The following is a 25,279-nucleotide window of genomic DNA, read 5'->3' as shown; positions in this document are numbered from 1 at the left end:
TTTCCTCATTATTTTGGAAGGAGAGATTTTTTTTTCCCCTTTAAATGCACAAAAGCCATTGACTGTGCTATGGCTCTGAAACCAAAACCGCAATTACAATGTTTATTTTTAGGACCCTGGCTTGTGTCACCAATTTAGAGAAGATGTGGTTAAGCTAACAGTCACTCCCTTCTATTGCTTGCAATTTTGTTTCACATTTATACAAAGTCTACTGCCAGAACAACAGAGCATTTCTGTTCCAGAACCATAGATAATTGATAATTTGAGAGGAAGTCAGTGCAACTTCTACATTTCAGTTTGTTAGGTTTTCTCACTGTTTATGAACTAAATGCAAGTAGATTCTTCCTTAAAAAAAAATCCAAATAAGTAAAAGGGGCTTTTTAAGATATCATTGCAAGCACTGGCCTCCTGGCTTGGCAGACAGTAAGAAACAAATGGCCACAGAGAGGGTGGCTAACTATGCATGTTGGCCAGGAGCAGGAATGGAACTACTTGGCTTGGCAGCCAGGCTTGGCACTGCAGCTGTGCACAGAAGGTTGCAGCTACAAAGCAGTACCATGCCTTGAGTGTGCTATTTCAAACCATGCTGCTGCCTCAGAAGTTGGTCTGTGGACTCTTCCAGCTCTCTGTAGCTTAGAAAATTTTGCCCGAGGTTGGATTTGATGGCTCTGCTCAGTGCTCAGCCATTTACTCATTTGAGAAGTGAACACAGGACTGAGCCACTCTGATCTTGCAGTGCTCTACACTCATTTTGCTGAGGAGCAAATGACTAACCAGCAAGACTGAAAAATCCGGTCTGCTGTGCAAGGATGCAGCTGAGAAAGCCTTGCCACCTGTACCGCAAAGCGGTACATCTGAGCATGCACAGATTTTAATGTGGTGTTTCTGCATCACTGGAAAACCCTTATTCACAACAATGTTGCTTTTAGCTAACAAGAAAGTGGCACCTCATGTCACTTAGCAGCTGTGGTGGAAAATGTCTCAGTTCTTTAAAGCAAGTCCAATTCAGAGGAGTAGCAGGGGATAAAGATAGAGATGCTGTATGATTGGCATAGAATCATAGACCCCATGGTTGGAAGGGGCCTTTTAAGGTCATCTAGTCCAACTCCCCTGCAATGAGCAGGGACACCCACAGCTCCATCAGGTGCTCAGAGCTCCATCCAGCCTGACTTTGAGTGTCTACAGGGATGGGGCATTCACCACTTCTTTGGAAAATCTTTTCCAGTGCCTCACCACCCTTATTGTAAAAAACATTTTTCTTCTATCCAGTCTAAATTTCCTTTAAAGTATCCTAAGGCATCCCAGTGTCTGTGCTCAGCTTAGCTTGAGGATAGTCATGGGCAAACTTTCCAACACTAGAGTACATTTTTGAAGAAGCCTAGTTCACGCCCAAGAATGACCACAACTGACAGCAGTAATTCATCCAGGGTGTCTCACTGCCTTTGGCTGTCAGCTCCAGAATGGCAAGGATGTGTGCCTGCCCCAGTGTTTATCCCTCTGGCTGCTCCTATCCAGTGCAAACACTAGACCTTAACGTCCCAATCCACAACCCATGCTCTGTGAATGGTGACAGCAGTTGGTGACATGTGTCCCAAAGGACTTATTCAGCTGTCTGTGCACCGAATGGATGGTAAATGGTAAAAGGGTGGTTTTGTGGCATTCAAAAAGGAGAAAACGAGATGCAAGGTGTAGGTGGGTGTGCAAGTGGCTGAAAGCATACTGCTCAGCAGCATAGAGAGTCTCTGCTGAGACCTTGAGGACTAAGAATGCAAATGAAGAGGGTTGAGGTGAACCAGCAAAGACTATGCAATACTCAGGACCCAGAAAGTCACTTTAGCAAACAGGAGACAACAATTAAGGAGGCCTTCGCTGGAAGGGAGTAAGTCAGGAAGAAAACTGTTCTCATTAATATTAGATAGGAGGCAAGAAAAATGTAATAGAAACCAAATGAGGGATAAAAAAGCTGGAAAAGAATTAAGCTTCTGGGATAGACACTGAAAACAAACTACAGAAATTCATCCATTCTGTTTGGAAAAAGAGATCAATGATTAGATAATTTATAAGGGTGGTGAATCATTTGTAGTGAATTATTTTGTGAATGTGGACTCATTTTCTGCTCAGAAAATGTCTGCAAGGAAGTTGCAAATTACTTAACACACATTTGCCAACTGTTTATGAATAATATTTGCTGCAGTTTGTTAATGTGTATTCTTTGGAAAAAGTAATCTTTAATCTGCTCTGGCTCTGGTTAATGAAGCAGGTGACTTATTTCTGGTTTTCTCTTTCCTCGCCTGGTGAGCACTGTTGCTAATCCAGTATGAGAGCCCCAATTAATGACCAAGCCCAGCCACTAGTGTGGCATTTTCAGCACTTGGAGTTTCCCGACTTGAGAGATCATTGGGCTGCCCAATGGCCTTCTTTTTGCAGATGGCAAATCTCATCATCATAAGGCATTTGATGGCATTGCTTCATCAGAGGTTGGGAAGTGTGACTGGTGATGGGTGTCGCATGCATGGATGCCCCATCCCTGGAAGCGCTTAAGGCTAGGCTGGATGAGGCTCTGGACAGCCTGAGCTGGTGGAGGGCAGCCCTGCCCACAGCAGGGGTTGGGGCAGCGTGGGCTTTGAGATCCCTTCCAATCCAAACCATTCTGTGATTCTATGATTCTATAAACCCATTTCTGAGCAAGTGGTTCGAACATCTACTGGATTTCCTAGAGGGGAGCGGGGCTGCTTACACGTGCATGGACAGGGATGAGCTGGCAAGCATCAGGGCTGCCCTTGGCTTGCCAGCCCTGATGCTTGCCCTTCCAGATGCCAGCTCCCGTGCCAAAGGGAAAAAGTAACTTAGGCATTCAGTTTCTGATCACACAGCTATGCTCATACACAGCATGAAGAGAAAATCCAAAGCCACAGCATTGCCTATGAATCTCTTCACACCATCTATGAAAGTTAGCTAAAATGTAGGTCTGCAAGGGAAAAGAAGATGATGGAAAACGGAGGTGGAGCCCACAGAGCATTTCTGCAGGTGCTTAACATTTAACTGTCTGATGCCACCAGGGGTATATGCTCTTGACTGGGATCTACTGAATTCTTTGTGATGATCCAAGGTCTCTGATTTGTTGACATGACTGCTTTACAAGGGCAGCACCCTCTAAAGAAAGATGAGGGAAGAAATGTATAGGTTCATCCTTTTTCTTATTCAGGAAAAAAAGTTTTACTCTTGCATTTCATATGGATCTTTTTGGTGTGAGACTTTTGTACCAGCACAAGTCTTGGCATGGAAACAGTGGCAGAGTCCAGCCTTGAGATGGGTCTCCCTTTGACTTCGCTGGGGAGTGCTTAGGTACAGCATTAAGTCACATTCTGACTGAGAAAAAAAGTCTGCTGTTCTCTTTGGGTTACAATGATCATAGAGGCTACTGTAATCCAAAGCAGGATAAAGCACCCACAGTGGTTCTAAGTAAACTCTGCCTCTTTCAGATGCTTCAGTTAGAAACTGAATCTAAAATCTCATCCTGAAGTATTTAATTCTAAATGCATGCCACTATTTCTGCTTCACTGCAGTACATGTCCAATTAAATCTAACTTTAAAAGAAAAAAAAAAGCACCACATGCATTATATTAAATGACTTTCTTGACATATTTGGGAATTAACAAAAAGCGAGAAGCCTATTTAACAACTTGCAACGTATATGATTTTAACAGCCAAACAGAATAGCAGTCCTTTCATCTATAAATTAAATGTATAACAAAGCCATAATTAAAGACCTTGCTGGCAAAACTTTTCAATAGTGTGTTCTTTGCAATGGACTTTGAAGCACCTTCAATTGGAGCAATGGGAATTCTTCTGGACAATGCTACAAGCTGCAGATACAGCTTAGTTAATTACAAGCAGAGCTTTCAGTATTTATTCCTCCTGCCAAAATCCTTATGCATTGCAACAGAGAACTGTTTTTCCCCTGTGCTTGCTTACTAATGCTGCTAGAATGTGAATATAAAACAATACCTGTCTGTCTCTCTTGATCCTAGACATGATTATTAGGTTTTCATGCTAATTTCCCTGTCTAAGGAGTTAAGACTGGATTAAGGAGGCAGAATTCCTATGTGCAGTTAGAGTTCCCTAAATATTTCAAGGCAGTGCTCAGCAAAAGATGGTATAATTCAGCTGTAGTTTAAACCTCGGGTGTTCTCCACCATGAGAGCCAGTGGTGATGACCACAGGAATGGGAGTTGCTCTCTTTTACCCTATTTTCCTCTTAGATCTCTTCTCCCCATAAGCTGTATTATTTATTATTACCTCTCTATTATTTACTTGTCTGCTTGTTCCCTTTCTGAATTACCGGCTTCAGACAAACGGCCCCAGCTAAGCCAAAAACAGGCTTACAACGAACAGTTATCTGGCTGGGGAGTTACAAGAGATATCTGGTGAGATGATCTGGGGAGTGGAAATAAACTGAGCACTGACCTTTTGGCTGTGGCACCAAACATATTCAGGATCTCAGCTTAACTTTGAGCTTGATCAGCTGTGCATTCACAGGTGGTGTTGGCAGAACAAGCCATGTTGAGCAGCTACACTGAAAGGCAAAGGATGCAAACTTACCAGCATCTCACCAGTTAATGATGAACACGTAGAACTTTGGATTTTTACCATTTCTGGGTAATAGAATGCTTTCTGCATCTATACCACCTCCTTTGGAAATATGTGATAACATCAAAATTGTGCTTGCTGTAAACTCCTCACAAATGCCAGCTTCCTCTTGCAGAAGGTTGTGTTGCCTTTTCCCCTCTACATGTTTAAGAAACACAAAATTCCACCCAAATACACTTGTTCTGCTGCTTCAGAAATGCTGGAAAGAAGAGGAGGGCAGCACCAGCCTCACATCATTGCTGCTTCCTACTATCCTCTGGCACCCAGAGAAATTTATATTAGTACACAGTACTCCCCAGTCTGGATGCACTCTGTGCAAGTATGCCTGTCTCCTACATGATTTGGCAGTTGTATGCTCTTCTCCATTTTCTCTATTTTAACTAATTTCCCCATAAAACACACTATCATGTGCCTGCCTCCTGAAGTCCAGATAAATGAATTCTGCTACTTTTCTATAGTCTGCAAAACCAGTTGTTGTCAAGGAAAAAGATATTAGTCTGGAGTGATTTAACGCTGGTAAATTCTTATTGACTTTTTCATTCCATTTTCCATTTACTGCTATCTTTAACTCACCAATAACACATAAAGCTTCAGTTCAGATGCTCAGATCAGATTAACAGACCTGTGGTTACCTGGCTGCCTTCTGCCTTTCTCAAATATAGGAACTACATTTGCAGATCCCCAGTCCAATGGCTCTAGTTGAGCACAAAAGAGTCATTACAGATCTATGCTGCAGACCTGCAATTTCACAGGCAAATTCTTTCAGAGATGAAGATGGAGAATTGCCAGTTCCCCCTCTTAAAGGCCATGAATTCTGTGAGCTGGTTCCATCTCATATGTGACCACTTCCAATTCCACCTTTTTCCACTCCTGTTTCCTGCTCTTGCCAACACACTTTGTGTCCTCACTGAAATATGAGGTACAACACTCACTGAGTTTGCAGGCAACTTCTTACTGTAGCTGTAATCTCTAAGTTGCCCTCACTGAATAGTGTCCTCACTTCTTCTTTTTTGTTCTCTTTTTATTTATATAACTGAAGAACGTTAATTAACTCTTTCTATCTCTTTTGAAAGATCTAAAATGTCCTGGTTAATGACCATTTTCTTTCTGTGCATACACTTACTACCTGTAAGATGTACTTTTCCTTGCTGATGGGCCTCACTTTTCATTCAACATATTTTATGTGGTTATTTGCACGGGAATGAATGTTGCTTTTTTCTGCACTATGCTCCCATGCCCCCATCCATTTTGCTAGCACCTATGACTTAGGCAAATTTTAGACTTTGCATGTTGGGGTATGAACTGCTCAGTCCAGACAGCTTGAATCACTAGTTCCCTAACTTTATGAAAATTTTCCTTTTTAAATCAAGAATCTTATTAAGAGAACTGAATTAATTCCTAATCATCTGACCTAAGGCAATTTTCTACAATCTTATCTTCCAAATTGGCATCAGTATGGATGAAATCAAGCCAGCAATCGTATATAAAGAGATCTGTCAACAATCATACCCAAGGACGTATGAATCCTGCTGTGATTAGCCTACCTCTGAGAAGCTGAGCTTTCCCACAAGAACAATTTCTGTCATTATTTGCTGCTAAGAACTCCGCAGAGATCTCAATCCATGTCAGAAGTGCTGCAGAGAGCTCTCTCAGCTCTTTTTTTTTCCCTCGGCTGGTCAATCAGGTCTGAGACTCCCTTCCCACCCAGCCTTCATCCATCTTTTCTGTTTACATTCAAAACTCTCGGGGACTGACTCTACTGCCTTGTACAGAGCACAGTCTTGATTTTGTTTGGTCCCCGGACACTGTCATAATTATCAGTCATGTTTATAGAACGATCCTGTATCATCAGGTTGTTATGACACATTTTATTAATGTGTTGGAATCTCTTTGATGCTGGGTAGAGCTGTGAAGCAGAATTATACATCCCCAGTAATGTTTGTAGCAGCAGGGTAAGGCACGCAGGGCTGCTATCCCAGCGTTGTCTATATTCCTTGTGGAACATGAGACAGTTGTTATTCTAACCATCGCATACCTCATCCTTTTCATTTAAACCAGTATCAGCACAATGGCTACTGCTAGTCCAAAGTGTTAACAGCTGTGTTAAGTGGCAGCCAACCAATTTCCTGTAACTTGTGGTGAGGTAGCCAGATGCAGAGCATATCTATATAAAGACATCTTTTCTTGTGTGTGTGTGGAGAGGAAAAAAAAAAAAAAGCCCCTTTTACGTTTGAATTCAGTTTCCACATCTTGGCCAAGAATAGTGTGAGGCCAAACGGCAAAGGCCGCCATACCGAAAAGCACTACAGGGAAATGGGATGCAATTTACTCAAGGTCAGCCTTTATAATGACTTTGTGTCCCTCTCAGTTGGCTGCAGAAGATCAGCTTCTCTTCTTTTACTGAGCATGACTGCCTTTGTTGCCAGTAGGTGTTTATTGTCACAGGAAGCATGTGCCTCCTGACCTAAACACTGTGGGTGCCCTGAGCTCTGTGCCTCGTCCTCCCTCTCTCCCTGTAGAAATCCAAACAAGCTGCAGATGCCTTCAGAAAGCTGTGCCCCTCGGGGAGGGGAAACTTGCACAGTGGGATGAGGAAACAAGTCTTGCTGCTAGGGGGGCAGCCACGTAGCTATGCCTGCATCCTCAACAGCTGTGTGCACGGCAGAGGATTGAGATGAGGTGCTTCATTTGGAGCCACCAAGATCTCACTGAGACATAACCTGAGGGTCCTGAGCCCACCCCCATAGGTGTCACATCTTCTGCATGGATCGTGCCATTTTACAGCCCAGGCTAGAGAAGCAGCTTTGGGTCTGTCCAGGGGGGATGACAGCAGGACAGCCCAGCTCAGGAAGGCCTGGAGTTTCCCCTGCAAGGCAGGAGGTATTCCAGGGAGCAAGCAGACCCCAGCATTTGTAGCTCTTTTGCACAGCCCATCCTCCCCTGAGATACGGCCAGCAACAGAGGCTGGCACCTTTTTGGGCCAGGTTCTGGGATCAGAAGAGACTTTCAGTGCTTTGCTGAACAGTCAGGGACTTGGAAAACTGAGAGACTCTTGTACCTTGTGCTGCAGATTGCTTAAGGCTGAGACTTCCCTCCCCAGTGTCTATGCAATTCAGAGAAGACTTGCTTTATCTATGTGCGTGTTGAATGTGTACACATGAAGGATTGTCTGAGATCTAGCAGGCTGGAGGAAGGAGGCAGAAAGCAGTGAACAATACTCTCACAAGACCTTATCCACCTAAAAGCAGGTCTGTCCCTAATCATTTAAGACAGCGCACAATTACAACAATATTAAGGGAGCAAAGGAGGGTAGAAATATAGGCGAGAGGGAATGGAAAGCTAATGAGGACTCATGCTCTTACCTCTACAAACGGCACTATGGGATCTTTAATGACTAGACGTGGTCAGGACCTCTATTTTTTGTCTTGTCTGAGCAACTTCCAACAGAGCCCCTATTAAAACCGTTCTGGGGGTATTGGTTTTCTCTTGACTCAGAGGGAAGACTGCTGCTTGAATCACTCACAAGAATTCAACAGCACCTGGGTTTTCATTGGCAATGAACCACCCATGCATTGACCAAGTGGGAGGCTGTTCGAGAACAATTTCCCACCATCTGGAGGAGGAAAAAAGCATTCACTGTGCCACACAACTGTCTAAAATCTGTGACATAGGAGTGATTTCTTAAAGAAAAATCCTCTTATTTATCTGGGAGAAGTAAAGCAAACCCAGAACCCTTCCACAAGGGGAAGAGTGCCATTTTACTGAGTGAGCACACATTCTTTTTTTGTGTGCTTGTGTGTGTGTGTGTCTAAATGCAGTCAAACAATATCCCTGAAAATTTCCCTAGAGCAGCTGAAAACATGAGGCAGACAGAAAAGTGCTGCGCACGTATCATGTAGACATCTGAACTTTGCTATATTGGGAAACAGCCACAGATGATAACTGTACAAACAGCCTCACACCAGGACACTGCCTTGGGGCTCTTGTGGTACCAGAATCCCTTTAAGGTGCTCAGAGGCTTGTAATTACACGGCTTCACACACTGCTTGCTGCCTTCATCTCAAAGGTTTGTCACAGTACCTGTGAAATAGTCTTCTTAGAAGTGGAAGGTTGGAAGTACAGATAATGATAGCAAAGTTATCCTTTTCAAAACACACACAGGGAAATTCCTGATGACTGTGAGTGCTCTGTCCCAACTCTGAGTTCATGTTTTGTCCCTCTCTGAGCAAGATCCTGAAGCCTGATATGCGTGGGTTACACATAGCCAGGTCCTCCCAGAGCTGGATGCCATTAAACGAAACTCAGCCTTATTTATTCAGTTCATTGGATGTGTCCACATTAGTATCTGTACTCCCACTGTGACACAGTAACATGTACACTGGCAAATACTCTGTCAGGAGTGTCCAGCTCTCAGGCTGTATCTGCTTGCACAGTGCCTGAGTAACAAAAAACCAGCTATAATGTCAAATGCAGATCTCTGTACCTTAAAGTTTCAGTTCCCACTCGTCTGTGATTATGGAAAAAGGACTCACTTGCCCATTTCCAATTAATGAGAAACATGTTTCTTAGAGGCAGTGTGCTTCCTATGCTTGAGTGCATAGAGGCTGTTGGCTAGCCTACTATATTTGACATGCAGCTGTTACGCAGAAACATCTGATAGTTTCTTTTCTTCAGGCTCAGTTGCTGTGGTGTCAGGAAACAGTCTTTGGTTTCAGTTCTTGTAAGACATGAGCAGGTACGGGAGGCAGCGTGATAACTCAGTAGCACAGAAAAACATCCTGCAGCCTGCAAAAGAAACTAGAGGCACAGGAGAGGGTAGGCTGAGCAGTTCCCAATTCTCATAGCTAGTTTAAATAATCAGAAATCAGATTTGTATATAAGTTTATTTTCTAGTGTGAGATTGAAGAACATGTCCATTGATTTACATGATAACACACCAGTGCTCTACGTAAAAGTAGCTACTAACAAAAAAATGGAAACCTAAATTCTAATCCAATGGCTAGGAACATACAAGATGTGTTGGTATAGGGTAAAAATATCCCAAATCCATAATGCTATGAAACATAAGCATGGAAACTAAAAAGTTAAATGAAGGCCTGCCTTCAAGTACCTAGGATGGTTTAGGTCAATGACTAAAGCTGGGATATCATACAACCATAGAATGGTTTGGGTTGGAGGAGGACTTAAAGGTCACCCGTTTCCAACTGCCTGCCATGAGCAGGGACATTTTCCACTACACTAGGATGCCCAAAGCCCCAACCCACCTGGCCTTGAACATCTTCAGAAGGGGACATCCACAACTTCTCTGGGCAATATTGACTTAACACAGACTGTAGGAGAACAGAAAATATTTTGTCTACTATCAGTCTTAGTGTGGGGAGGATTTAGCTCTCCCAGGGACAAGCTCTCAGGGACATGGACACACAGTATACTATGAAATACAAATGCCAGTAGCAGAAAGAGACAGAAGCAGGTCTTTGAGCCTGTCTAACATATCATAATCATCTTCTTTCTTCTTTGAATCTTGGCATTAACAGCAGTAGCTGCAATGGTATAAGTTGTTTCCTCTCCTCCCCACCGTGAGAACAGTGCAGTTCACACTTCAACCCTTGCTTTACAGACTGCAGTGTTTATGGGTTTGGGGGAAGGTTTTGGGTTTTGTGCATTTGTTTTTTCTAAACCTCAGCTGACAAGAGATATAGCAGTGTGGTCCTATATCACGCTTGAAGCCTTTGGCTTCCACAAGCTGTGGCTTACGCTGTGGAGAAAGAAAAGGTGAACGTCCTTTCATGTGAGGCATTTTAATACTGAAGCCGTGAAAACTTCAGAGTGAAAACATGGCAGAACTTCTTGCCTTGCACAGCAAAGAGCCTAAGTCAGTCACTGTTCTGTTGCATTACCTGAGCTTGTAAGCAGTCCTCCTGGATCAAGATGATGGAATCCCCTACTGCCCATGGCAACAAGCCATCACACTTCTTGTATCTTCCATAATATCCTTCTTTAACATGGAGAAGTGGGTATAAAGCTGTGGCCAGGATAACATTAGCAAAATTGATTTCCACTTTTAGGAGATGTTTGTCACCTTTGCTTACCACTGTAACCTCCTGCCACAGCTCTAGATCACTGGCATGTGTAGCTAGGGGCTGCAGAACCAGCACAGTGACAGCACAGAATGAGTCAAAGTGACATGTCCCCAGGATGTACCGGTGGTATATGTGCTCAGTGTCCACTGAATGAGATTTTGCTGAGGCTTGTATGCCCAGATCTGTGGCCAGTTCCAAACAGCTTCTGTAAAAGGCTACTGCTGTCACGTCTGCGGATGTTTCCGACCAGAATTTGTCAGCTCTGGCACAAAAACAACAATAACAAAGAAGGCTTATGACTGTCCCCTGTTACAATCTTGTCTAACAGCTCCAAGTGTCCAACCACTGCATTTGGAAAGGTGCTTGGGAAGGCTTGGGTTTATGTTCTACCATGCTTTCCCAAAGTCCATTTGCTGACTCTGCTCCTGGACAAAGGGCTGTCTTTCATTTTTTTCTGTGCTTTTTGACAGCAAAAAATGCTCACTGCTCATGAGGAAGCGCCTGGCACCTGCCTGGGAGTGAGGCCACCTCCACTGCCTAGGAGTGAAACCAGCCAGGACTGGTCACCAGTCTGCCCTCATATCCTTGCACCCACCCTTCCCTTCAGCATGAGGCAGGTGGGCTGCTCTCATTACCATCCAGAGCCTCAAACCACTCACATCTTGCTAATAACTTCCTATGGCAGACCTGTATTTTATGGCTGCCTGTAAAAATGGGAAAAAAGGAGCAGGTCAGTTCCTGGGTAGAATAGACTCGTGCATACTGATCTACACATTAAGCTACTAAAGCAACTTTTGTTTTGTCTAGCTCTATATCTCCCCATGTCTTTAAGAAAAGGAAATCCAAATCCTGGATATAAAACAGAAAGTTCTCATGATTTTAAAAAGCTTCTGTAATGCACAAACTGAAGTAATAGCTACATCCTTTTGAAAAGCAACTGGTTTCTTTTTCTTTTTCTTTGCTTTTTTTTTGTTGGTTTTTTTTTTTCCCACCTTTTTTTCCAGCATGACAAGAAACTGCTTGCTAAAGGAAGAAAAAGGATATAGTTTATTCTCTTTGGACTACTCTGCTTCTGACAGAGGCAAACTCTCTTCCTGCAAGCAGAGCTAATCCTCTTTGTCTGGATATTTTATTAGCTGAATTTTGAATCCTTGAACCCTCACATTATCATGTGTTTCCCTTTAGTGATGATGTCACCTACCCACCTCCATGTAATGAGTCGCATATAGCAGCCAAACACAAGTGCTGGTAGGATACAGACCTATGCCAAGAACTTCAGCCTCCTAATACTTACCTCATTACTTGATGAAATAGGAATATAACTTATATACTGGATGATATCCCCTGAAACACAAAGGAGGTCGCTGAGAGCCTACAATTATCTCCTAATTATAGGAACCCAATGCAACAGGAGCTGTTAGCAAAGTGGGAGGGAGAATTGATGCTGGTTCTGCAGTACAACCCATGATAGTTGAGCTACTTGAAAATTATTTTCTTCCTAAACATTTCCATATGACATGTGGGTATAAGAATGCCATTGTAATGCATCATTCCCCCGATGCCCTCTTCAAAAACTGAGAAGAAATACGTTGGGCAATTGGTAACATTGCGCTAGAAAGTGAGCACTTTCATGTCTGAGACCCTGAAGAAAAAGGTAGCAAAGGGAATGGAAAAAATGAAGAAGTAAATCAGACAGATGGAGACACCAAAGGAGCTGGGCAAACCCCTGCAGGACAGATGACTAAGCTTTCCTTTCCAAGTCAAACAGCTCCATTTTGGGACAGCAACAGGTTTTCATTTAAACTCCCTGCATTTCTCGAACATGCTCTGGGCTCCCTACAAGAATGTGGCTACTGTCTGTGTTTAAGACTAGACAGGCAGCCTACTTTTTCCACTTGGCTACCTTAGCACAGTATGTCAAAAAACTTACGTGGCTTTGATAGTCAAACTTGCTCTTGGCCCCGCTGGATATCTGGAATTGGCACTTCAGAGTGAGCATAAGCATGTAGGGTCTAGACCTCCTAATTAAATTGTCATGTTTGGGACCCGCCCAATAGAACTGGACAAAGTCTGCTCTTGGAGCTGAAGGAAGGAATTTTCCAAAGTGTTTCAGCTCTACTCCCAAAGAAACCAGTGAGACCAGTGTTAGGCTGTCCTTTGAGGACAGCATTCAAATTCCAGCGTCCACAAGGAAGTGTGTCAGGGAGGAATTCCCATGTAGGATGTGCTTGCCGGGCCTGTTTGGCTGGGCAGGGCAAAGTTTTTTTCATAACCTCATGATTAGGATTACAGCAGCAGTTGTGGGAAGTGACTACCGAAGAGAGTGAAATGTGGGGCCAGTGAAAACCTCCGTTCAGAATTTTTGAGGAAAATATTGAAATTCAAAATGAAAGAACCCACAAGTTAATATTACAGCCTTTCCCTCAAGTTCATAAACTTAGGCTGAAAATAGTTAGAATTCATTAACAAGAGTAACACTACTCACCCACTATAAATGGGACTTTCTATTTCAGTGATATTGGTTTCTCTGACAGAGGGGTACAAGGTGTCCATCTTTTGTGCAGTGACAGTCAGGGAGAAGGACTCTCACAAAAATAAACAAATAAATAAACACAGATATTGGAGAGGCAAAAAAAGAAGAAAAAAAAAAGAAAAGAAAAGGCAAAAGCAGTAAGGAAGAGCCTGAAGAAGCAAAGCTTCCATACCTATTGCCTGACTGAGATCTGCTTTTCCTCAGCTCCTGTAATCCCAGCTGAAGAGAATGAATGGTAGGAGCAGGAGTACAGCCAAATCCCTGCTATGTTTCCATCCCATGCTGAGCTGAGCGATGCTGCAGGGAGGAGAAAAACAGCTATTCAAAATGTCTGTGACCCTCCTGAACCCTCTGAACTCCCACCTCCTCTCCCTCGGGCTTTTCCTACTCTTTCCTCTTTGCCAGCCAACCTGCTCCTGTCCCTTGACTGACTGAAGCAGGGCTTTATATTTGATTCCAAATTTGAAACGAAGGGGCATTTGAAATGATGTAAGGAAGCCAAATAGATGATGGTGATTGCATTCAAGGGCCCGATGAGCTGATAGGGAGGAGTGGGGTGGAGTGAGGGGAAGACCAGTGCAGGAGTCAGCCACTGAGTCAAACCACAGCTGTTAGGGACTAATTTTCTTTCTTTCTTTTTTTTTTTTTTTAATTATTTTTATAATGCTGCTTGGGATTATTATTACTATTAGTCTATTAATCTCTTTTTCCTTCTTTTTTCCCCCCCCCCCCCCAAAATTGAGTCAGCTGCTAGCAGCTGGGAGCTGCTGATTTTACTGTTAAAGAGACAGGAACCCAGCAGCCAATTGGAGGAGACAGACTTTGCAGGTGCTGCTGGCTCTCGGTCCTGACACTGCAGAAACTTTGTGGTCAGCTTTATGGCTGCTGTCATTGTCTAAATTCTACAGTGCTGTAAGCTTTATGATCTGAAAGAAGTGACCCCAGAACTACCACATAAGAGACAGGCAGGGAAATATGGGCAGGAATGAGGCAGAGGTGCAGTTGCATGGCAGGCTTGAACAGCTGAAACAATGCTTTTTTGATACAATCTTTAAGATGTATTTTCAAGGCAAGGGAAGGGAGTATATATACTTAATATGTATATATTAAGTAAATACTTTTGTATATTCATTGCCAGAATTCATTAGCAAATTATTGCAATGGAAGTTTTTGTGGTCTCATTGAAGTTAAGCCTGACTGTATTTGTGGTAGTAAAAATGGTGCTCTAGGATGGCTTAAGAAGATCCCACACAGGAAAGCAGAGGAGGTACCACATCTGACATGTCAAAGTTTCTGCTCCTGGTCATGCTCAAGTTACCAGACAGTCCTTAATTCTGACCCTGTATAGCTGCCTTTACAATACCAGGATCCCACCACCTCAGGAATGGAACAGGTCAGTGCTCCCAAAGTGGTGTCATTAAATCAACTTGTCCCACAGTAAGGAAGAAGGTATTACAGAGGATGAAGTGGGGAAGGACAAAAAGACTGCAACTTATTTATCAAGAATCAGAGCTCCTGTGCTTTGCCCAGAATGATTGTGAATGCCCCATACCTGGAGGTGTTCAAGGCCAGGTTGGATGGGCCCTGGGCAGCCTGGTCTAGTATTAAATGTGGAGGTTGGTGGCCCTGAATTCAGCAGGGGGATTGGAGCTTGATGATCCTTGGGGATCCTTCCAAGCTATTCTATGATTCCATGCTCCAGAGAGACTGGTGCACACCAACCCTGATTCAGAAGTCTGAACATCTGACTTAGTCTGAATAGTCTGAACCCTGATATTCTCCACTGACCCTGACAGACTTGAGATGGGAGAAAATGATTGTGAGGTAACCTTCAGCTGTGGAAGGCATGGGTGTGTGCCACTCATCATGAAGATGCCTTGCAGATGTTTCTGCAAGCCCCTCTGCAGTCATTCTTTCCCTCAGAGACACAACTCCCACACTTTAGTTTCTTGTACACATATCTTCCCCATGAAACCAGTGGCTATGTCAGATGTGCCTGCAAACTCCATGAACTCAGAAGCCTTCCTAAACAGACCCATGTCATGGTCTTCCTGCTTGAAGTTGCCAACCTGACTGATTACAACTGAGAACACCCCTGTCCTGGAGACATATTGCTACTTACCCTAAAGATCTTGCAGAGAGCACAGAACTCAAATGCTCTTTACACCAGTGCTGTTTCTACTGACCTGCTGCATCTTACACTCTGGAAATGGGTGACAGGATTCACCATTGGCTTCCCTCCATCTCTTTTTCATGATAAAAAGGAAAGGGGAAAAGCAAAGGGAAAAAAGAAAAAGGAAAGAGAAAAAGAGAAAAAGTAATTAAAGACCACCAGACATTAGAACAATTTCTGCATCCAGCACCCAGTGCTGCTGCTGCTGCTGCCAGGAACGGCTGCATGCAGGCAACACCCCAGAGTCTGGGAACTGCCTGTTTAAGGAGGTTCTTGTTTCTCCTTTGATGTATTGAGCCATTACCCACCTAAGCAGCCATGGTTTCATACTGGGAATTATGCTTAATCCTATTTCTCCACGAGAATCCTGTTTCTCCAGGAGAAATAGGATTACTTTCTGAGAGTTCATCATTATTAAATTCATTGAATGAATTACTGAGACAAAAGATACAGAGTGATTTCTGATCCCTTGGTATGAGATGGGGATGCTGACTGGAAATGGCTGTTCTCTTCAAGATTTCATTTGGCCATGCCGGTCTTTTTCTCTTCAAGTGAACACAAGTCTGCAGATCAGGACATTTTTTGTTCTGGGACCGTCTCCCCTAAATGTTGTGTTCACAGCACCTGAGAAACCATCACTCCTGATAGAAAAAGTCTGATGAAACCTTTGAATAAGAGTAAGGTATGTGACTTTATAAAGAGCTGTTTATGTGTGTATTTCTCCTCACGTGGCCCCGGCCACCCATGCTTGAAGGAACTTTGCTTCAAGCTTTTCCCTTTTGAATTTCTTTCTTTTGGGTTCTACTCTTTTTATTTCCAGCCAAGTTGCATCTCAAATAAGTTTAAAAGGCCTTTTCTTTTTTGTGATTCTGATTACAACAACTTCCATTCTTCCAGCATCTCAGCTTATATTTAGAGGTTCTGATGCCAAAGATAATGATGATATTCCCCTTGATACTGAATCATCTGGTGCTGTATCACAAAAATATTGATTTTTTTATCTTTCTAACTTTCAGCGAGCACTGTTTTCTCTTCTGAACATGCTGCTAAATTCTGAGTGCTTGTTGTGCTCTGTTCTAGCATTATACATTTGGACTGGCACAGGTAGGCATAGACGCATGGCTGTTTTGCAAATACTGTGCCTGGCTAGGAGTGCAGTAGGGCATGGCTGCAAGGCCACGGTGCCTTCCCCATGTGGTTTTTCGATAAGCTATTGGGTGAGCCATAAACTTTGATTTCAAGATCTGCAGGGCAAGGAACGTCTCTTTGATCTGGGCTTGCATGGCCCCAAAGGACAGAAGACATCCTGCCCCTTGACTACAAGCTGCTAGAGCAACACAAATAACATAATCAGTAGCTTTTATTAGGGGGGCAGGCCAGTGAGTTTGGATTCCTCAGGTAGCTCTCCCATCCCATGGGTGGCGTGTTTCCCATCAGCTGCAGTGGAGCTGGGATATGGTCTTTCCTTTCTGGCCATGTGCTGCTTTGCAAATGGAAAAATGTTTGAAGTTCTGTGCCTCAGACTCTGCTTCCTTTCTGCTCTAAGAACACTGCACTCCAGCCAAATGTTTCCTTTGTCTCATAGCCTCAGAAAAAAAAAGAAAAGCTTTCTCCAAATAAGAACACGAGCAACAGAAGTGTTAGGAGAAAGGATACGCTTACAATCCAAACGGGAAGAAAAAAATTTTTTCCCACTGGATGTCTGAATGTCTCAGTCAAGGCCAAAAGAAAGCAGTCAGCTTTGCCAGCAAAATCCTTAGCAAAAGAAATAAATGTCATCTCTTATGTGCCCCTGAACGTACAAAGTATCCGGCTCTACTGCTGGGCTGCTCCCTTCCTTCTTCCAGAGCAACTGCTGCCAAGTTTGTCCTGTCTTATAGGCATAACACATCCAACTCAGGGAGAAACCAGGTGCTGTGATGGATTCAGTAAGTCTCACAAAGGAAGGAGAGCATTGTGAAAGAATACACAGCCATGTTAAGGAGGTTTCTTCTAGGACAAAAATAGATGAACACACACACAGGAACTGATAATCCCTCCATTCAGTTTGCTTTCTCTGTGGAATTTCTTTTTACTCCCTCTCATCTCACTGCTCCCCTCTCCTATCCAAAAAGAATAGTCGTGTTTCCCATCATTCCTTAGTTCTCCTTCAAGGCAAATTATTTTGAACTTAAAAAGAAGAAAAAAAAAAAAAAATTTTAGGAGGTTGGCTTTTTTTGTTGTTTGTGTTTGTTTTTTTTTTTTTTCCAGTGCAACTCCCTTAAGGAAAAACTGAATGTTTGACTGTGCAGTGGAAGCCTTTCAAAATCAGGTTTTCATTTCCGCCAACTGCTTTGAGTAGAAAACTTCATAAACATGAATACATATGGTGCACGCGTGCATACACACACACACACACACACACATATATATATACACATACCGGCTCCTCAGCTGCTGAGTATTTGCAGCTTGACATTGCAGCTTAAGCAGAAGAAGTGAAGTTTTGCCAGAATGGATCTTAAATTAGGAGATAACATGAAGATAAATGCTTCCTCGGCGCTGCTCCTTTAGTCCCACCAGTTGTGTGCATGCTTTCTGCTTTGTAGCCAGCAGCCCCGAGTGCTGTTTTGCTTTTAGGAGCACAGCTCTGAAAGAAAGGAGGATGAACCGCTGGCTTTCATCCTAACAAAAAGAGGGAGGAAAGAGAGAAAGTGCTGTTTATTGCCTTAGAGGAAGGCGAGCAGAGGGGTGCGGTGGATGGGTGGGCTGCCTTCCTGTATGCACAGCAGCTTTCACACTCACATTGCTACTACGCTGCCTAGAAGTTTGGCAGCACTTGCTTTCTCTAAAGAGTAATAAAACAAAAACAACAACAACAACAAAATCCAACAACAAAAAAGGAAAAATTCTGGCTTGAAGGAAACCAGGAAACTCTTTCTACCAGGAACCAGAGGCCAGGTGCTGCCGCGCAGCCTGCTCTGAGATCCCCCAGCCCAGCTGTGGCCTATCTGCTGCAAGCATCACAGCAGTGGCTGTTTGCCCAGAAACTGCATTGGCAGCCAGAGCCCTCCGATGGAAGGAAGCTACAGCCAGCCCCAGCTAATCTGCGGGACAGGTCCTTTGGAACTGGGAGAGGAGGGCAGGAAAGCAGCGCCCGTCAACATCAACATCGTGGCTGTTTTGTTAGGTGGGGAGGCTGTCCTCTGCTTCCTGCCATCACAAAAGGGTGTCAGCAGCTCCTGCTGAAGGCACAGCTCTACGTGTGGGCTGAGTTAGAAACAGGAAAGATTATTTCGTTCTCAGTACTAAGATACAGCCAAAAAGCTTCAACATTTTGGTGTTTGGATTTGAAGATTTTCTGGGTTGGCATCCTGCTGCTGTAAGGTGTGATAGGGAATGGTAAGGACAAGTAAATCTTGATGGGACTCAACTTTTGTCTCTCCCCTGCATTGGAGACAGAAGCACGGCAGAACTGCAGGCCACACCTACACATCTCACTTTTTTTTTGCTCCTCTGTTACCCAGTATTTTCATCATCATCCCCTGTCTATATGAGATCTCTCAGATAAGGAAACACTTGCACAAAGTCATACCAGCTGCTGCTTCTGTTAGGAGAGGAAAGGATAGAGCTCAGCCCTGCCTAAAAGGACCTGGGGTTACTGTGGATGGAAAGCTGGACATGACCCAGAATTGTGCCTCCACAGCCAACCGTACCCTGGGCTGCACCAAAAGATGTATAGGCAGCAGGGCAAGGGAGATGATTCTGCTCCTCTGCTCTGCGCTGATGAGGCCTCACCTGGAGTACCGCGTCCAGATGGGGAGTCCTCAGCACAGGAGAGACATGGAGCTGTTGGAGGGCATCCAGAGGAGGGCCACAAAAATGATTCAAAGGATAGAATACCTCCCTTGTGAGGGCAGGCTGAGAGAGCTGGATGTGTTCAGCTTGGAGAGGAGAAGGCTCCAGGAGACCTGAGAGTGGTCTTTCAGTATCTAAAGGATGGCTATAAGAAAGAAAAGGACAGACTCTTTAGCAGGATCTGTGGTGATAGGACATCTGTGGTGATAGGATCTGTGGTGAGGGACATGGTTTAGTAGGAGCTATTGGGAATAGGTGAACGGTTGGACTGGGTGATCTTTTAGGTCTTTTCCAACCTTAGTGATTCTATGATTCTATGATTCTATGATAGGACAAGGGGAAATGGTTTCAAGCTAAAAGAGGGGAGATTAGATTGAATAGAAGGAAGAAGTTCTTTACAATAAGTGCTGAGGCACTGGAGCAGGTTACCCAGAGAGGCAATGGATGCCCCATCCCTGGAGACACTCAAGGTCAGTCTGGATGGGGCTCTGAGCACCTGATGGAGATCTAGGTGTCCCTGCTCATTGCACGGGGTTTGGATCAGATGGCTTTTAACGGCCCCTTCCAACTCAGATGATTCTATGATCCTATGAATTTAGGTAGCACTGTAAAAACACAGCAATTAAATGTGTATTGGGTCTTCAAAACTTTGAGAAGTTCAAAACTTGGAGTGGATACAGGAGTCTCCAAACAGAAGTTGAGCAATTGAGCAAAGCATTCAGGAAGCACCACAGACATTCAAATTTTGTCAGGCTGGCCATTTCTCTTTGAGTAACAGAGATCTGCACCAGATTCTTCTTTTTAACCTGGGTTTTGTCAACACTGGCTACATCCCAATAAGGGTATATATGTGATTATCTGTGAGTGTGCAGCAAGTTGCTTCTCCTGCTAATTCAAAATTCGGGAAGACCACATCACACACAGTTAGAAATAAATTATTTATTTCATGGAAAGTGAGCCCTGTACCAGTAAGATTTGGGGTGGCTTTGCCTAGGATGTTTAAATGTGGGAATGAGCTGAGACTGATTCAGCTCAGAACTTCTGAACATCACATCCAAGGGAACAGTGTAATATGCCATTGTGCTTCTGTGAAATTACAATTTCTTCCTTTCCCAGATATTGTTGGTGTCTCTCCAGAGGATGTCTCAGCAGCTGGCAGGCACCAAGGAGTGAGCCACCTCCGGAAGGGCAGTCATCCTCTGGCTGGTGTCAGAGGATAAGTGATAAGTTTCCCTGGAAATCCTTTCAAGTTCACTGATGCCTTGTGTTGAGGTGCCATTTGTTCATCCCTTAAACTCTCAGGCTGGGTGACCTCTACAGTTCTCTTGGTCAGGCTTGTGTGCTGCAAACATCCACAGGGAACCTCAGTCTGCTTTTTGTAAAGAGTTAGAGGGATTTTACAGAAACTTTGGTTCCTCTGCAATCAGCTGCCAATCATTGAATTGCTCTCTTCTTCCCAAGGTCCATTTGGAGATGCATTCCTAGGAGACACATTGGGCCCCTCTGAGATGTGGCCTGATGCCAGGGGGCATGGCACGCTCCAGGGTTCTGCCATATGGGCGACAGTATTGACTCCACTCTGTGCTGGTAACCGCTCTCTGGTGGAGACAGCAAGTCTGGGAGCATTCTACTTTAGATTGGTGTTGTTTGGCCATGATGCCTCATATAGACACAGCTCCTCAGTGAGGCCTCATTCTTGCAAATATTTATGCCCATGAGTAATTTCAAGAGCATTAGTAACGAGCAGAGTGGGGTGACTCCTGGGTTCACAGAACAAACTGTGGAAAGCAATCATTTTGCAAAAGGGGGTTGCGCATATGCTTAAATGTCTTTTGAAGTAAGAATGGACTTAAGTAAGTGCTTAAGTTCTTTTCAGAAGTGAGGGATGAGAATTTCCCTACTGTCTGCCTTTCATTTTATTTGCTGCCTGTAGACAGATATTTTGTGAGAGTGGCCCAGACTCTCAGTGTAAAATTAATGGTTGAATGGTTTGATATCTAGTTGTATTTGCAGTTCTTTCTCCCTCTAAATATAAAAAAAGCCATTACAACCACTACTCTCTTTTACATTTGTTGCATATGAAAGCACATTCCAGCACCAAGACCTGAAAGATTAGCTTTTTCCTAAAGCACATCTTGTCTGACTTATAAAAGTTTTACTAGTTATAAAACTCCTGAAACAATAAGTTTCTGATGGAAATGTTGACTAGGGCAAAAGTAACAGGTGTTGATATAATACTCCTAAAAACAAGAGACGCGGAAATCTAGCTCAGTTAAAAATACATATATTTTTATTTCTTCTTATTACATTAATGCCTCAGTTCTTCAGGCTGAACAGCAACAAGAGATCACAGAAATCCCAGGTGAGTTTTTTGCCGTGGCTTGTGAGATCTTAGCAGGCAATGTGTTTGTACTTAGGACCAAGCAGCTTCCTTGAGTGCTCACACCACATCCTCAACTGGTGTAAACTGGCATAGCCCTAAAGAAGCTGAGGGAGCTGATTTAATAATATTTGAACACAATAAGACACATCTCTGTTTTGAATTTTGTAATGCAGTGCAGCCTAATGTGAACTTACTGATGTGGCATTCCTTATGAGTACTGTCAAGCTATAGGAAAAAAAGGGCAAATCCCCTCAGCTAACCTGTTTAAGCTGGGTTTGCTCATCCAGACTTTGATCCCTTGGATCCACATGTTACTGAAGACTGCATTTATGGCATAGGCACATGGTCAACTAATTACACTGACCCCAAGCCTAGGTAACACCTCCCATAGGCTGATTGCTGCCACTTCCTTAGATCTGTACCAAGCCCTGCACATGGAAAGGATTTGAAAACTATCCTGTGGTACAGGGCTCAGCTAGAGTGTACGGGTCTCTCATTTAGCCAAGCACCCCAAACACAAAGAGTGACATGACAAGACCTGGTGGTACATAAAGGCACATCCAACTTACTGACTTCCAACCAAGGTGAGCCTTTTCAGCATCCTACCAAGTCCTTGGGACCTCCTGACAGTGGCTTTAGTCTTCATAGGCCTGCCTCTGCAATGGGTGATGGGAGATCTCAGTGTAGGCATCTAGATAAGGACCTGAGGGTGGCTGGCATGAGTACCCCTGCTGTGCTTCTCGCTCAGACTCTGTCTTCCCTTGCAAGGGATACCATATTTCATTATCTCTTCTTTCACGTTTTTCTCACCTTGTCTTCATTCTCCTTGCTCATAAACTGCAGAAAACTGCCCTGAGTTATCATTTCACTGCCTTCTAATGAGGACCCTCTACATTTGTGTTGTGTTAGAGGTTCCGATAAGTACTTCTCCAGAAGGAGCAGCCTGGCTGATTGCTGTACACTCTTCATAGGAAGGAATATAAATAAAGTAATGAACTACAAATAAATATAATCAGCTAAGAACTGATCATTTCTTTGATTTCTTTTCTAGCTGAATGCATCCAGCTGTGACATCCACTTTTTTTATCCAAGTCCTGCATATGACTCAGCAGCGTCCCAAGAGATTGCTATTGGACCCAAATCCTCTGTTTGCAGCTTTAACTGTTTGTTCTCAACAGTTTGCTGTGGAAATTATTTTACAGACCTAATGATTCAGTGCTCTGTAAGGAATCCCCTTGAATCCCCCTTGGACTGAATCATCTCACTGCTCATTAGGCCCACCTGCTTGGGGCATAACTGTGGTGTAACTCCACTCTCTCTTAAAAGGCTGAGGATCCTAGCTGGGCTGGCACATGCTGCCTGCTGGCACTATGGTAGTGAGTTGTTGTCCTTGGTTTTGTATTTCATGACTTGCCAGTTCACAGCAGTCCTAAATTAGTGTTAATCTAGGAGGTAGATGAATTGCTTCACCTCTCAATAACGTGCAACAGACAGGAGATGGCCCTCAGGAGTGGGTTATACATGTGAGTACATAGATGAAGTACCGTTACAAATGAAAACAAATGGAAAAACTCTGTCATGATTTATTTTAAAAATATCCTTCTATTCCACTGAAGGAAGAGAAGGAGAAATCAAAAAGAAGGCACATGGTAGATAGCTAAGAAACCAGAAAGTCTGATTTTATTGCTGCTGGTTTAGTCCTCTCAAAGTCTGTGCTGTGAGATTTCTTTCTTTTATTTTCCTTTATTCTTCTCAGTGGTGCTGATTTACTTGTATCTACATGGGCCTGTTGTGACAGTCCCTAAAATTCCTGTATCAGTCAAGAGTGATGATGAGGTAGTTAGATGGTAACTGTACTTGATACTTGAAATGAACACACTGCAAGAAAAATCAGTGATTCAAAGCAGAAGACAAGACTCTCTGTAGCTAAGGTTTCTCTTTCTACTCTCAAAGCCCCAAGGCAGTGTCATAAGAGATATCAAGACGGTGATTTCTGAGTGAGATCTGCATATCTGAATTGCAAAGTGAAGATCCTAAAGAAGCAGTGCAGTGGAAGGGCAGTTGTTGGGATGGCATGATGAGGGAGATGTCTACAGGACTGACTCTCTAATGTGCGCATGAACTTTACCATAAGTTTCACCTCTCAAATACCGTAATAGTAGGTTGTATTTGGGGACAGTTCATGCAAAAACAAGGTTTATGGGTGCTGGAAAAATGAAGAAAGGGAGAAGAAAGGAAATCCAAACTTCTAGCCTGGAAGACAGATACGATAGGAAGGCACAATCCAGAAAGACACGGTTGCAGCACAGCCTATCCAATTTTCAATAGATGTAAATAATCCCTATTACAGGAAATGTGCAGTCTTCCAGATGTTTCACCTCTAGTTTTCTCCAGAGGTATTCTTCAAAGACCTGGAAACTTGAGGCTGAATCTGCAGGGTGAAGTGAGATTCCTCTTGGAGGTTTGCCTAAGGTCAGACTTACAAGATGAATCTTAGTGTCAAGAAAGAGTGAAGATTTGTAGGTACACACTGAAACTTTCTTTTTCTGCTCGTAGGAATGATGCACCCCTGGCAGAAGTGAAGGTGAAGGTATGTATCCAGGGCTTATCTGGAGCAGACCTTGTTCCTCATATGGACCAGTGATGGGAGGCATGCCTGGATCATGCAACATGGACGCCACTCTGAGTAGACTGAAAAACTCTGACTCTCGGTCCTTGTTTGTGGCTGATGTAGCAATTGCTTTTGTGCCTGTCAATCAGTCCCTCTCATGCTTGTGATTTCTCAGAAAAGGCATCTTCTCTGGTGTTTTTTGATGCACATTTGGAAAAAAATAAGAAAATAGAAAATCCATTGAAACTAGCAAGCATATACTTTTAATGACAGGGCAGGATATCAGGATCTGAAATACCATTTTTTCTTCATCAAGATTCCAGACTCGTTGAAAAATCAAATGATTTAATAATTTAGAATGTAAGTGAACATTTTTTTGACATTTTAGCTTTGATCTAATATTGAAAGTAAATCAGGGGAAAACTCCAATTGACTTCAATTAGGCCAGTGCTGAGCAGTTTTGAAAATCTCACATGGAGGTCCCTGGGGAGGGGACTCTGTCATGCTCTGACTCCATGCCTTCCCAGCATTGCTGTGACACTGCTTGAATGCATTCAGTGTTGTGCAATGTGTTTTTACATATCTTTGGCAGTCTTTCTTTTCAGAAAGTCTGGAAACTAGGGGCAGGAGGCAGATACGCAGTTGTTCAAGGCTGAGACTATGCTTCCTTTTGTCCTGCTCATTAATTTCATTTTAGGCAGTTAAGTGCTGCCATAATCAACCAAACAAACTCTTAAGACTTTAGTTTCATAGCACATTTAAATTAACAAATAAACTCTTCCTGGTAAACCAGGGCAGTCTCCACGTAAAACAGAATATACAGAGGAGCAGGAGGTACTGCTGCAGTATCAGCAGGACTTAGACAACCCCCTCAAGCTCATACAGTCCTAGGGAGCTCAGAGGTAGTCACCAGGACTTTGCAAGGTTTTACAGACAACTGCAGGACTTTAAAGTCAAGAGAAAGTTTCCCACTCCCACTAAGCTGCAGAAGCTAAATATATCCTTCCTG

The 25,279-nt window shown here is 43.5% G+C and overlaps 1 long non-coding RNA gene across 1 annotated transcript; it reads right to left on the bottom strand.

Moving 5' to 3' along the window:
- Positions 1 to 9,544: 9,544 nt before the first annotated feature.
- Positions 9,545 to 18,091, bottom strand: LOC125687903 (uncharacterized). Its single transcript, XR_007374506.1, has 4 exons — positions 17,862 to 18,091; positions 15,453 to 15,512; positions 13,439 to 13,563; positions 9,545 to 10,995 (listed from the first exon to the last, which is right to left on the bottom strand). It is a non-coding gene; the product is annotated as an uncharacterized LOC125687903 (long non-coding RNA).
- Positions 18,092 to 25,279: the final 7,188 nt, after the last annotated feature.

The sequence above is a fragment of the Lagopus muta genome, chromosome 1, assembly GCF_023343835.1.
Source record: "Lagopus muta isolate bLagMut1 chromosome 1, bLagMut1 primary, whole genome shotgun sequence".
Classification (NCBI taxonomy): domain Eukaryota; kingdom Metazoa; phylum Chordata; class Aves; order Galliformes; family Phasianidae; genus Lagopus; species Lagopus muta.
The sequence above is the reverse complement of the archived record's forward strand: the minus strand, read 5'-3'. Positions and strand labels throughout refer to the sequence as shown.